Source organism: Balaenoptera physalus (assembly GCF_965194825.1).
Source record: "Balaenoptera physalus genome assembly, chromosome: 18".
Lineage (NCBI taxonomy): Eukaryota > Metazoa > Chordata > Mammalia > Artiodactyla > Balaenopteridae > Balaenoptera > Balaenoptera physalus.
This window is the reverse complement of record NC_138899.1, coordinates 30,804,907-30,820,534: the sequence shown is the minus strand read 5'-3', so window position 1 is coordinate 30,820,534 and position 15,628 is coordinate 30,804,907. Positions and strand designations below refer to the sequence as shown.

General features: G+C 41.0%; 1 protein-coding gene across 4 annotated transcripts in view; it reads right to left on the bottom strand.

Annotated features, from left to right (window-relative positions):
- Positions 1-15,628, bottom strand: part of TBC1D4 (TBC1 domain family member 4) — a 260,140-nt gene that overhangs the window by 103,250 nt on the left and 141,262 nt on the right. The window lies entirely within an intron of this gene.

The window sequence follows — 15,628 nt, the reverse complement described above, 5'->3', positions numbered from 1 at the left end:
TAAGAAGCCGCCTGCCAATGCAGAGGACACGGGTTCGAACCCTGGTCCAGGAAGATCCCACATGCCGTGGAGCAACTAAGCCCGTGTGCCACAACTACTGAACCCGTGTGCCACAACTACTGAAGTCCGTGCACCTGGAGCCCGTGCTCCACAACAAGAGAAGCCACCGCAATGAGAAGCCCGTGCACTGCAATGAAGAGTAGCCCCTGCTCGCCACAACCAGAGAAAAGCCGGCGCACAGCAACAAAGACCCAACACAGCCAAAATAAATACATAAATAAATAAAACCTTACTTTAAAAAAAAAGAGAAAGTATTCAGTTCAATACCATTTGTATTTACTCCAACAAACACTAGAGGGAGCTTTCCCACATGAACTAGTTTACCTAAGCAAAAAATTAAAAAAAAAAAAAAAAACAAAAGGTTTTTTATAAAACTGAAACAATGCCACTGTTTATAAAATATCATTACCACTGCTCCCATGTTAGTCTTAGAACATTAACCACTGCTAAGTAAATTAACTGGAATTTTAACTGATTAGACAAGTTTGGCAATAAAATTAATAAGTTAATAAAATAAAGTTAAACTGAAAAAATTAAGAGTATTATCAATATCAGCCCTTGATAACATTTAATCTGTTAGACATTTTCAAACAGGACATAATAAACATAATAAGAAAGACACGTCTTGATTCTTTATCGCGATATATGAAAGTATGGTCATCTAAACAAAATGCTAAAACGGGACACTGGATAAGTAGTTTTAACTTATGAAATGTCTGAACTCTTGAGAAGAGAGCTTTTTGAGCAATGCTTGGTTATGAAATGTAATGGGCCTCTGGGAAAGAGGCAAGAGACAGGAGGTTAAACCCAGAGGGACCTGGACGTGACAAGCTCAAGCTGAGATCAGGCGATAAAGCTGTAATGTTATCAAAAAGCAAAAGCTGCCATGAGTTTCTCAGAAACCTATTTTTGTCCTGGCCTTCCGTATTATTTCAGATATTTATACCCCTACATGAGTGGTGAATGAGCATCTTGCGAATGAGAAAAATCCGACATTCTTGAACTTTTATTCAGCGGCATCAGTGACTTGTAGACATTATTAACCCCTAAATGTGTGAATGTCTCCCTTTTTCAAAGAAGAAAAGTCCTAACCGACCACTACCCAAGGACAAAAAGGAAAACTTATATTTGCCGCTCTCCAAAGTTAGGCTGGAAGGAAGGGCAATCACAAGGAACCAGATGCCAGATCTCTGATCTGACTTGCCCTTCCCGTGGGCGAAAGGAAAAGCTCGTCTCCGCATAATGACTGCTCACCTTGGAGTGCCCTTCTGTGCCACCTCCAACCCTCACAGTGGAGGTAAAACTCCTGAAAACAACATGAGTCACAATGGACTGATGCTTCCGGTGAAATGAAAAATTAACACAATGAAATCTTTTTTTTTTTAATAAATTTATTTATTTATTTATTTTTGGCTGAATTGGGTCTTTGTTGCTGCACGCGGCTTTTCTCTAGTTGCGTGGAGCGGGGCTACTCTTTGTTGTGGCGCAGGGGCTTCTCGTTGCACTGGCTTCTCTTGTTGTGGAGCACGGGCTCTAGAGTGCAGGTTCAGTAGTTGTGGCATGTGGGCTCAGTAGTTGTGGCTCACAGGCTCTAGAGCGCAGGCTCAGTAGTGGCAGCGCACGGGCTTAGTTGCTCCGCCGCATGTGGGATCTTCCTGGACCAAGGCTCGAACCCGTGTCCCCTGCGTTGACAGGTGGATTCTTAACCACTGCGCCACCAGGGAAGTCCTACAATGAAATCTTGCATCAAGATTTGCCTTTTGGGCCTGCATTCCTTCTTTCTGCTTGGGACATGGTGAATTTACCGAGAAAAGTTTCTGATCAGAGAAAACTTCTTTTTCAGAGCTGATACAGGCTGTTTAAAGATATTCTTCTTTGTTCATTAAATATCAAATATATCCTCCGCTCCCCTCCTTGTGTGATCCGGCTAAATGATACCAAGGGAAAGCATATAATGATTTAGGTGATAGAAACCACCCCAGTTTCCTGTCACCTGTGATTGAAGAAACCAATAAAAAGCTTGAGCTTTTCAGACCTGGAGAAAGAACACATTCTGACTATGTACCTCACAGGCATCTGACTTAAAACCAGATTAATAAATATAGTACTCCCAAAGCAATAAACCTTTACCTTTGAGTTCTCTGAAATGTCACCAGATTGCTTGAAAGCCACCTGGATGAGTGCACTGTGTCATGACTAGCCTTTGCCCAGCAGAAACACAGACTTATCCACCCTTGGACATGACCTGTGGACAGAGATCTTCTCTCCCCTTCAACAGAACTAAATCACATGACACCATTACCTTTCAATTAACTGATCTTTCATAAATTTGTTAAGATTTCAAGTAAACAGTGGTAACTCAAAGCTTCTCCCCACAAAAGTATATTTACTTATCAAATTTCATGTATGTCAAACATTTAACTGCCAAATTTTAATTCCTTGAAGGAAACTCTCACTTTAGAATTTTAAATATTATAAGTGTCACAATAGAATGTGTGGCACTGAAATATTTATCATGATGTAACAGCCTTAATTTTCTAATACCCCAAATGCTTCCTCATATCTATTTCAAAAGGATTAATAATTACAGCAATGCTTCAAGGCTGACATTATAATCAACTTGACTGGAGATAAAAGAAATTAAGGAAATCTGTTCAGTGGCAACTAATAATTGGCCTATATAGTGTGATAATGCGGCCAGAGTTAATTTTCATTAAAATTTGCCACAGGATCTATCTGAGCTGCGTCTTGCAAAAATGTATAACTTCGAAGTCAGAAAGCAAATTCAAAGCAAACCAGCAGTCCTCATATTTTTCATACATGGATGGCTTTCAAGAAAGAATAAGATGCTTCTTATCATAAATCATTTATGAAGGACTTATCAGGTGAAACAGGTACTGTTTTATCTAAATAGCACCCACCTTAATTTAGAAGAAATGGTTCTAGTGAATGCTGCCAATCCTTGCACCCTCCCCCAGCCCCCCACAAAGCAGGCCACAATGGAGGGCATGTAATCTCGATGGGACCAGTGACAGATATAGGGGTTGGCATGTGACCCAAGCCAAGTCAATCTGAGTAGCTCCCTAGTATTTTCCAAACAGAGGAGAGACACAACTGTTTTCCATCTGAGGTCTCAAGCTGTTGAGGAAGTTAGTCTGGTCCACAACAGGTGGACATATCCCTTCACTGGAGAAAGTCAGTCTAGAGTAACACAAAATGAAACCTAGAGGAAAACAGAATTAAAGCCAAGATTTAGAGAAAGAGATTCCTGGGGTCTCTGGCTATAGACATCCTTGGAGATGTGACTAATGATCTCTTGGTGTCCTCCAATTCTGGGCTCACTCAGGATCCTTTCATATGGGTAGGTGGTTTTCACCCTTGCCTCTAAGAGTCCTGACTAGTATACAAGTCTATGAGAATATACACTAATAGAGATGTTAAAAATCTGTTAAATATTATATATAACCTGTTGAACCCAAACGTTGGGATTGGGTTCGTCTGCTATGACTGAAACCCAAAACAGCAGTTGATTACACAAAACAGAAGTTTATTTCCCTCTCATATAAAAGTCCAGTTGGCACTGCAGGGCTGTTTTGTTTTGACATTGTGTCACTAAATATCAAAGACTCGGGTCCTTCTATTTTTTTGTTATGCCTTGGGGGCCTCAACCCCATTGTCCAAAATAGTGGCAACTGTATTCCAGGCAGTAGGATTAAATAAGAGAAAAAAAGAGCAAGAGGTACACACGTACACACGTACACACACACACAAATAATGGACACTCTCTTTCTTATGGAAGTTTTCCTAAGGAATTGCCCCCTCAAAAAAATCTACTTACACCCCACTGACCAATACTAGAGGAATTTCTAGCAGCAAGAGAAGCTAAGAAATGTAATCCTGACTCTGGATGGCCACATACCCAGGTTAAAATTCTATTACTAAAGAAGAAGGGAGAACAGAAATCAGGAATAATCTTCATTCTTGCTGTAATTGTCAATGATTTATCAGAAAAAAGGCATCAGTCAGAGCTCATCAAAAAAAAAAAAAAACATGAAGGTTAGCTACGTCAGAGTATTTAAATCATGTAACGGTTCTAAAAAGAAGGAACTTACGTCAAAGCTGCAGAAATATGTACTTAATAAAGAAAAGAGTAGACTAGGTGTTTCAAAAACTTCCCGAATTGAAGAAGCAGATAACCTTCTGATCAACCCCCAAAGACAGTCACGGGACTACAGCTTCTCACTCAAAGAAAACAAAGCACTGATGGCAATGCCAGTAAACTACATGGGCAGTCAACACTGAAATTTATACATATTTTTTCCTAATAAGCCAAGTTAGCTGGTGGTCTTTAAGTAAACTTTTACAGTTCTTTAGAGATAGCAATGGGGCAGCAACCCACAAATAACCACCTAAAACTTATTTCAACCTGTAATATACCCCTGCTCATATTATTCTGGTGCAGTTAAATAGCAGATTTCAAGGACTTAGTAAAAAAATGTAATATAGCTCATTAATAATTTTTTACTGATCACATGTTGAAATTATGTTTTGGATAGACTAGGCTAAAGTATACTATTAAAATTAATTTCACCTGTTTCTTTTTACTCCTTTTTAAAAAAAAAAAAATCCCTTGACTCAGCAAATTTTTATTGAACAAATGTTATGAGCAAGGAAGTGAAACCGTGCACCTCACACTGGGACTTGACCCCACATGCCAGGACTCGAACCCCGCCAAAACCCAGAATGGGACTCAAACCCACATGGCCGGGACTCGAACCCGGCCAAAACCCAGTCTTCCAACTGAGATCACACACCTGGTCTCAGGACTTAATGAAGCTCAGGTTCTTGATGTCTCATCATAGAAAGAACTCAGTGAGAGACAACGTGATGGGTAAGAAGTGGATTTATTTAGAGAGAAACACACTCCACAGAGAGAGTGTGGGCCATCTCAGAAGGTGAGAGAGGCACCAGGGTATGGGGGTTGTCAGTTTTCATAGAGGAGGGTAATTTCATAGGCTAATGAGTGGGAGGAGTTTCCCAGCTATTTTGGGAAGGGGCGGGGATTTCCAGGAATTGGGACACCACCCACTTTTTGATCCTTATGGCCCATCTTGGAACTGTCATGGCGCCTGTGGGTGCGTCATTTAGCTTGCTGATGTGTTACAGTGAGTGTATAGTGAGGCTCAAGGTCGAGTGGAAGTCGGCTTGTCCGCCATCTTGGACCCATTTGGTTCTAATCAGTTTATGTCATGTCCTTGGGCTATGTTATTCTTTCAAAGATTGTGCCCTGCCCCCTTCCCTCCTGTTTCATTCCCCCCTCAGAGATTTTTACTCCCATATTCTTATGGGAAGCAGAAGGGCGATGGTCCCTCTTCTGTAACTGCTTCAAGGCTGAGTAGGGGCGTCGACCCTGCCTGTCAGGGAGTAGAAGTCTCTGGATGCCTGATCTAGGGGCCCCAGGGGCAGGACAGCTCCTTGTTTTAAGTCAGTGTAGGCTGCAATCCTCGCACGGTCATCATCTAGGTGTAGAACTGTTGTAACTGCTTCCATAGACTTTCTCTGAATCTCCTTGATGATGAAGCACTTTCTGTAACAGCATCAGAGTACAAAAATGTCTATAGATGACAAAAGACTTAAAAGGCATGGTTAAACATCTGATTACAGTGTAATCGATAAAGAAACTTGGTTACAATAACCAGAATTACGAATGATTACATTTAACTTAACATGCCAAATAACCCTCGTTAAATATTTCTCTCTAAGATATCTCAGGGGCCCTCGAAAGTACCCCAAAGTTAGCTAGAACAAAAGGAACTTAATTAAAATTTGATATTTGGGAAGTTTGTCAAAAAGTTTTAAAATACTTGGTCAAATAAGATCATAGGTCACTGTGAGACAATACTTATTTCTTAACCAAAGTTACAAAAGATCTCAAAAGCAAATACAGACCACTTAAAGGTAAAGAAACTCATACTATCTGTTACTAAAAGCAGCATTTCAAGAAAACTTTGGAGGGAGAAACTAAACCCACAGTCTTGTCCCAGCCCACTCCCAACAAAATTCATTTACCCAACTAAGTTTAATCCAATCTTAGAAAATCTTGATCATGCACAACTTTTTTCAGTTTTTTTTCCTCATTCCTCCCATCTTCTTTTACTGAAAACATACATCTTACTTTCCTTAAAAGTTTTTTTTTTCCCACATTCAGTTACTTTTCTTGTTGACAAATTTATAACAGATAGAATAAGGTTTTATTTGACCTCTAGTAAACCTAGGTACAACAGAAGTGTTATACTCAACATTGATAATTTTAAAGACATGTCTATATTAATCTAACCAACAAGTTTAAGCCACCTTCAGTACCAGATATCTGTTTAGTATTGAATATTTTCCAGATGACATGAACCTGAAATTTATTCTGGCCATATTACTTTCTACTTCTGAGTATTTACATAAGAGCTCAATTTTCTTTTTTTCTTTTTAATTTATCTGTATTTGTTACAACTTTTAAAGCAGAATGTGACTTGAGCACTATGTCTCCATTCACAAAACTTGCTCCAAGTCACTTTTCAAACAGCTTTGCAACATGCCTAGATAGGCTTATAATTTTACTACTCTCAACAACACTTTTCTTTGGAAAACAAGCCCTACGTATGGACTCCCATCAAGTTGGTTCAGTTGAACATACTAATTTCTAGAGGCCTGGCACATGCAGTCAATAACTACAGGCAAGGGAAGGTTTAAAAAGTAAATCCCAGAAGATGAAAGTTGCTTTAAGAAGTATTTTCTTTTAAACATCAAGGTATATGCTTCAGAACACTTCAGTGACAGAAGATTTGGTCTACTAAAGAATCCGCTTGATAGCTAAACACTTCAGACCACAAAGTTAACATAGGTTACATATACCTTACAACTACTTCAGTGCTTAATTTTTTAAAAGCCAATTAAGTAGAGCTCTTTTATGAATTAATTTTTGGCAACACCATACACCTACAACGCACACATAGATACATATGAACACACAAACACAGGGGCCTCATAGTTCCCATTCCAAAATTTCAGTCCTGAGTCAGGTACAACATAAAACCCATCAGTTACAAGAGGTTGGATTCAAATTTGGCTACTGACAGATGGAACAAATCAAGGTCACCTATCTAGATGGCTAAACCCTTTTTACTAGTGTTTACAGACAAGACACTTCTTAGGATTTCTATTTATCCTTGACAAGTCAAGCTCTAAATTTTTTTAAGCTTATTTTAACTTTATTTTTTTTAACATCTTTATTGGAGTATAATTGCTTTACAATGGCATGTTAGTTTCTGCTTTATAACAAAGTGAATCAGCTATACATATACATATATCCCCATATCTCCTCCCTCTTGCGTCTCCCTCCCACCCTCCCTAGTCCACCCCTCTAGGTGGTGAGCTGATCTGATCTCCCTGTGCTATGCGGCTGCTTCCCACTAGCTATCTATTTTACATTTGGTAGTATATATAAGTCCATGCCACTCTCTCACTTAAGTTCTAAATTACTTTACCCTCTTTTTTAAAAATTTGCATTTAAAAAGATGGCAGAGATAAGGGTTCCTGAGAAGACGAGATAGGACACTTGTATCTCAAAGATACAGGCAAGTTCCTCCTAGGATGACTTTGTTTCCCCTTTAATACTTAGGATAAATAGGGAAGGCTCTCCAGGAAGTCACAGAGGTGGGAGTCTGCGCGGGCAGAACCCAGGGCGCAGAACCCAGGGCGCGAAGATCCGATAGTGCCCGCTTCAGGTTCACTGAATAGGGAAGGCTTTTGGAGTGGTAAAAGGACTGGTGAACTTTGGATTATTTTTAGAGCCACACCTCTGGTCCTGTAGAGACTACATTTGTAGGACTTCCCTGGTGGTGCAGTGGTTAAGAATCTGCCTGCCAATGCAGGGGACATGGGTTCGAGCCCTGGTCCGGGAAGATCCCACATGCCACGGAGCAACTAAGCCCGTGTACCACAACTACTGAGCCCACGTGCCACAACTACTGAAGCCTGTGCGCCTAGAGCCTCTGCTCCGCAACGAGAAGCCACTGCAGTGAGAAGTCTGCGCACCACAACGAATAGTAGCCCCCGCTTGCCGCAACTAGAGAAAGCTTGCGTGCAGCAACGAGGACCGAACGCAGCCAAAACTAAATAAATAAATGAATTTTAAAATAAAAATAAAAAGAAAAGACTACATTTGTAAAACAAGAACAGTTTTGCTTTCTTTTTCAAAGAATTGGGTGGTTACCTCAATGATACTGAAGGACTGACATACCCATTCACCTATGTTGGAAAGTTTTACTTTTCCTCATTTAGCTTAAGGGAGAAGACCTCTTCCAAAATTCCTATCAGGCTCTGAGTGTCAACTATGGTCAGTTTAGTAAGACCAGTGGCCTCCTATTTTGGTAATCTACTTACAAACATTTTTGAGGATCTTCCCTAGGTTTAAGAAATTTGTACCTTATATTTAGACATTATATAACACTTTTTACTTAATAATCACTGACTGGATATACTGGCCAAGCCCGGAACCTCAATATTCCACATTCCAGGGTCTACTAAGGTTTCTATTTTAGCTTCAGATTTTATCTGCTCCTTTTCGCTTTTTTTTAGAACCAGTTGGTGATGAGGGTGGTTCCCTTGCCCCTCGAGAAAGAGAGTGGCCCCTAACTTAGTTAATAAATCTCTTCCCGTTAAAGGGATGGGACAGTCAGGCACAAACAGAAAGGAATGTAAAAACAGCTGGCCATTGACCTTGCATAAAAAGGGTTCCAGGAAAGTGTGCCCATGTCTCTTCCCTGACAACCCCATTACGTATTCCTTATGACTGCTAAGGTCTCCAGTCCTTTGGGTTAGGACTGAGAAGGTTGCACCAGTGTCTATAAGAAGTTCTATTAAGTGGTCCGCCACATCAATGACCACCCAAAGCTCGACATTAGTTATGTAGACGGTATCTCTAGGCAGAGCTACTTTCAGCCTTGGGCCCCTTTAGTCTTCTGATCGCAAAACCATCAATGGCTGAGGGGCCCCGGTCGCCCTCTGGAATCTGAGGCATTCCCTCTCCCAATGCCCTGGCTGTTTGGAAAGGGCACATCATTCATAATCTCCCCTCCAGTGCCCCTTCTGTCCACACTGAGTACACTGGACTTGTATGGGTACCCGTGGGCCTTGTGGTCTGCCAGGGCCAGATTGGCCCAGAAGAGCCGGCTTCCCCTTTGGCGGTCTCTGAGCAGACAAAGCAATCATTTGGGCCTTCTGCATACTTCTCTGGGTGCGATCAGCCTTTTTTGGCCATATCCCTATTCCTGAAAACCAAATAAGCCAATTGGAACAAATTATTCACTGGAGTCTGAGGACCAGCAGTTGCTTTCTGAATTTCATGCCTGATGTCTGGGGCAGACTAGGCTATGAAATGCATAGGTAAAAGGGCCTGTACCTCAGGGGAGGAGGGTTCCACGTTCATTTGGGATCCATGGCCCTGTAGGGTGGGTCAGTTAAAATGTCCTCTGTGTCCTTCCTAGAGTTATCCCTCCTGAGCTACACACACCTTAAATTCCTTTTTGGGTTCCACTGCCTGGATACAAAGCCATGAAAATTTGAACATAGGGTACTTCACTCCATTTTAAATTTCCTAACTCATATGGTGGCCAAACCTGATTACATAACATACTAAGTTTTTTCCTTTTAATTCCTGTTGTCCAAATCTTTCCCAACCCCAAAGTATATGGCCCAGAGGGGTATTGTTTGGCATTGATGCAGCCTGACCCATTTCAGACAAGCCTGAGGTGACGTCTCTAACTCCCAAGCTATCCAAAATTCCACTCTTAAGTCAAAATCCACTGCGCAATTTAGGCAAGATTTGCACTTACAATTTTAGATGCTATTCCTTCCAAGGTAATCTCCCAACCAGGTGTTAGTGCCCCAAAAGTCACAAAGAAATGGCACAGAAGACGTCCCCAACAATGTTGACGATGAGCAGGAGTTGGTCTAGCTATATGTTGGGAATTAAGGGGCAGCATTTGTAAGGGTCAGAGGGAAGGGAGTAAAGGCAATAAAAAGTACACCTTGGTGGTCACACAGGTCTTCTGGGGTTCAGAGAAGAAAGAAAGAAATAGAACAGGAATGAATAAGAATGCAAGAATGTAGGAGAAAAACCTCAGAGTCAAGGAGAGGATTACAGAGATTAACAATTCTGTCCTGGACCTGCTGTTGGATGTGCGTAAGTACACGGGGTTGACCCACCGGTCAAAAATGAGCAGACATGGGCAGAGTGTCCTCCCCAGTATGCCTGGCTCGCGCCGTCCCACGGGCCTCTTTAGGACAAAGGTCTAACTCTCAACATTTTCGTACCTTATCACTGTCCCTTTGTGGTCGCCAGCTGAAACCGTGCACCTCAGATTGGGACTTGATCCCACATGCCGGGACTCAAACCCGGCCAAAACCCAGATTGGGACTCGAACCCGGCCAAAACCCAGTCTTCCAACTGAGATCACACACCTGGTTTCAGGACTTAATGAAGCTCAGGTTCTTGATGTCTCATCACAGAAAGAACTCAGCGAGAGACAAAGTAATGGGTAAGAAGTGGATTTATTTAGAGAGAAACATTCTCCACAGACAGAGTGTGGGCCATCTCAGAAGATGAGAAAGGCACCAGGGTATGGGGTTGTCAGTTTTTATAGGGGAGGGTAATTTCATAGGCTAATGAGTGGGAGGAGTATTCCAGCTATTTTGGGATGGGGCCGGGATTTCCAGGAATTGAGCCACCGCCCACTTTTTGATCCTTGTGGATCCCTGGAACTGTCATGGTGTCTGTGGGTGTGTCATTTAGCTTGCTGATGTGTTACAGTGAGTGTATCCTGAGGCTCAAGGTCTAGTGGAAGTCGACTTGTCCGCCATCTTGGACCCATTTGGTTTTAATCAGTTTATGCCATGTCCTTGGGCTATGTTATTCTTTCAAAGGTTGTGCCCTGGGCCCTCTCCTGTTTCAGAAGTATTCTTTTTTTTAGATATATTAACATATACCATTATATTAGTTTCAGGTATACATCATAATGATTCGATATTTGCATTTATTATGAACTGACCCGGATATAAGTCTAGTTCACATCCATCACCATACATAACTTACAAAATGTTTCTCTCTTATGATGAAAACTTTTAAGATCTACTCTTTTAACAACTTTCAATAATATAATACAGTGTTATTAACTACAATGTCCATGCTATACATTACATCAACATGACATTTATCTTATAGCTGGAAGTTTGTACTTTTTAACCACCTTTTTGCTTCTGTTAAAGTGGTTACTAGAACTTTTTAAATGACATATGTGGCTCACATTATATTTCAATTGGACAGCACTGCTTTAGAATTCTATTCCCTACATACTCTTCAAGGGAAAGTTAAATGTTAGGAACTCTATCAAAAGCCTATCCTGAATTCTTTAAATAGAAATGATCTCCCTCCCACCCATGGCATACAGTTGGCACTCAATAAATATTTCCTTAATAAACTGCTAGAACATTTTGTTTTTAACCTCATGGTACTTACGTTCTGACTTGTCTGTAATTTGTCTTCTTCTTTGTGTCTCCTACAAGATTCTAAAATTCCTTGCTTAAAACTCTCTCTTATTTCATTATCTATTTCCTGGACACACAGTCTGTCCGCTTCCCTGAACTATTCTGCTCTCCTGCTCTTAAGCCATTTCTTAACTTATCTCCAGTGAGTTACTATATTACTTCCTGGATACCCCTGCAGCACTGCTTCAAGTCAACCTGGCAGGAACTCTCCAGTTTCTTGAAAACTCTACTTCAATTTGGCAACATGAAGAGATGAAGGGGGAAAAAAGAAAAGAAAAAAAAAAAAACAGTGAAAAGACATGCTACTGCAAAAGATAAGAATATGAGCCCACATTTTTGAAAACACAATTACAATAAAAATATTTCCTTACACAAATATCAGTTAAATGGTTGTCTTGTGAATAATCTACAAGTTTGTGGGCTGATTCAGGAAAAAATTTTTTGAGAGAGGTTACTCCTTCAATGTTTCTGAAATAAACAAACAAAAATAACTTATAATTATAAAAAAACAAAACAAACAAAAAAACTCAAGTTATGATATGATTAAAAAAACCCAAGGACAAAATGAGAGAGTAGCATTGACATATATACACCAAATGTAAAATAGATAGCTAGTGGGAAGCTGCTCCACAGCACAGGGAGATCAGCTCGGTGCTTTGTGACCACCTAGAGGGGTGGGATAGGGAGGGTGGGAGGGAGGCTCTAGAGGGAGGGGATATGGGGAATATATGTATACTTATAGCTGATTCACTTCGTTGGACAACAGAACCTAACACAACACTGTAAAGCAATTATACTCCAATAAAGATGTTTAAAAAAAAGAACCTAAGGAAAAATCTTTCAGAAACCTCCTTGCCTTGCTTAAATACTCCTAAAAACTTTGACGACCTATAAATACTGGATAAACACAAATGCTGTCTTTTAGCTTAGTGAACAGAATGTGAAGAACATAAGAACATCACTAATAAATCTGCCCTGAAAACTGCCTCTAGGTCATAACTGCCTCTCAGGCCTATCAGCAGAGATAAGATGCCCTCAGAGAACAGGAACAAGTGAGATGGAGGACAAAGCCACATTGCTCTTCAGCCTGGGAGGCCCTTTGCCCGCATTCCCCTCTGACTAACACAATTCCCTGTAGGAAAATTTCCCTCCAGAGCCCTTTCCAACTGGTGCCTGACCCAGGAGCCCAGCAGCCTTAACACACCCTTCCAAATCAACCACAGCATCCATTGCCTCCCCAAGAAGGGCACTTAACATATTATTTTTAGTTGCTCAATGGCATCTGCCTCACAGATGTGTCTCATGCCTTTTTCTCTGTCCCTACAACAAAGCTTAGCACATATGGCTCACACTCAATATATGTTTGCAAAATGAGTGAACAAATGAATGAGCAAACAAATAAAGAGAAAATGGTGGTTCTGCCCACCTTCCTAGATCAGAATACTAAATAGGTTCTTGCCCAGAGTGTCTTCATTTGGGAAAATAGTACTAATCAAATTATGAATGCCACCTGAAAAGCAGGTGTCTACACCAAAAGGAAAAGATGATAAGAGGCTTTGCATAGCCATCACTAATGCAAATACAGGAACAACCTTTAAATGAATATTGGGGAATGTCAGCTCTTTATAAGGAATATTTGCTGTGGACTTATTTTGTGCACTTTCTAGAAAATAAAAGCTAACATTTATCGAGTACCTGTTATGCGTCAGGCAATGTTCTACATGCTTTATATATTTTATCTCCTTTAATCCTCACAACCATCCTTTGAGCTAATTCTATTATTATCCTCATTTTACTGATAGGAAACTGTCGTAGATTCTGCAGATTTACATAACCACACACTAAATCACGTTAACTGGATCAAGGAAGTGAAGATGACAATTTCCAACCTTGAGAGAAGGATAAGATCAAAGTAGTTTTGATAATAACAGTAAGTTGACATCAAACACTGGGTTTCCTTATGATTAACTGTGTACACCACAAAGCTGCCATGGCCTGCATTGATGTTAAACTATTTCCAGTGTTGTTATAAACATCATCAGTCTAATTCTCTCTTACAAGGCTTATCCACAAATATAAGACGGAAAACAAAAAGATTAGTAAAGATTCCCTCTTGCGAGAGCACTAGAATCACAACTAACTGCTGAACAATCATCAACAGGAAGACAGTGGAACTCACCAAAAAAGATACCCCACATACAAAGACAAAGGAGAAGCCACAGTGAGATGGTAGGAGGGGCGCAATCACAATAAAATCAAATCCCATAACTGCTGGGTGGGTGACTCACAAACTGGAGAACACTTATACCACAGAAGTCCAAGCACTGGAGTGAAGGTTCTGAGCCCCACGTCAAGCTTCCCAACCTGGGGGTCTGGCAACTGGAGGAGGAATTCTGAGAAACAGACCTTGAAGGCTAGCGGGATTTGACTGTAGGACTTCAACAGGACTGGGGGAAACAGAGACTCCACTCTTGGAGGACACACACAAAGTAGTGTGTGCATCGGGACCCAGGGGAAGGAGCAGTGACCCCATAGGAGACTGAACCAGACCTACCTGCTAGTGTTGGACGGTTTCCTGCAGAGGCAGGGGGTGGCTATGTCTCACCATGGGGACAAGGACACTGGCAGCAGAAGTTCTGGGAAGTACTCCTTGGCGTGAGCCCTTCCAGAGTCCCATTAGCCCCACCAAAGAGCGTGGGTAGGCTCCAGGGATGGGTCACCTCAGGCCAAACAACCAACAGGGAGGGAACCCAGCCCCACCCATCAGCAGTCAAGCGGATTAAAGTTTTACTGAGCTCTGCCCACCAGAGCAACAGCCACTTCTACACACCACCAGCCGCTCCCATTAGGAAAGTTCCACAAGTCTCTTAGATAGCATCATCCACCAGAGGGCAGAGAGCAGAAGCAAGAAGAAGTACAATCCTGCAGCCTGTGGACCAAAAACCACAGTTACAGAAAGATAGACAAGATGAAAAGGCAGAGGGCTATGTACCAGATGAAGGAACAAGATAAAACCCCAGAAAAACAACTAAATGAAGTGGAGATAGGCAACCTTCCAGAAAAAGAACTCAGAATAATGATAGTGAAGATGATCCAGGACCTCGGAATAAGAATGGAGGCAAAGATTGAGAAGATGCAAGAAATGTTTAACAAAGACCTAGAAGAATTAAAGAACAAACAAACAGAGATGACCAATACAATAACTGAAATGAAAACTACACTAGAAGGAATCAATAGCAGAATAACTGAGGCAGAAAAACGGATAAGTGACCCGGAAGACAGAATGGTGGAATTCACTGCTGCGGAACAGAAAAAAGAAAAAAGAACGAAAAGAAATGAAGACAGCCTAAGAAATCTCTGGGACAACAGTAAAAGCAACAACATTCACATTATAAGGGTCCCAGAAGAAGACAGACAGAAAGGACCTGCGAAAATATTTGAAGAGATTATAGTCGAAAACTTCCCTAACATGGGAAAGGAAATAGCCTCCCCAGTCCAGGAAGCACAGCGAGTCCCATACAGATAAACACAAGGAAAAACATGCCGAGACACACAGTACTCAAATTGGCAAAAATTAAAAACAAAGAAAAATTATTAAAAGCAACCAGGGAAAAATGACAAATAACATACAAGGGAACTCCCATAAGATTAACAGCTGATTTCCCAGCAGAAATTCTACAGGCCAGAAGGGAGTGGCATGACATATTTAAAGTGATGAAAGGGAAGAACCTACAACCAAGATTACTCTATCTGACAAAGATCTCATTCAGATTCAATGGAGAAATCAAAAGTTTTACAGACAAGCAAAAGGTAAGAGAATTCAGCACCACCAAACCAGCTCTACAACAAATGTTAAAGGAACTTCTCTAAGTGGGAAACACAAAAGAAAAATAGGACCTACAAAAACAAATCCACAACAATTAAGAAAATGGTAATAGGAACAAACATATCAATAATTACCTTAGACGTG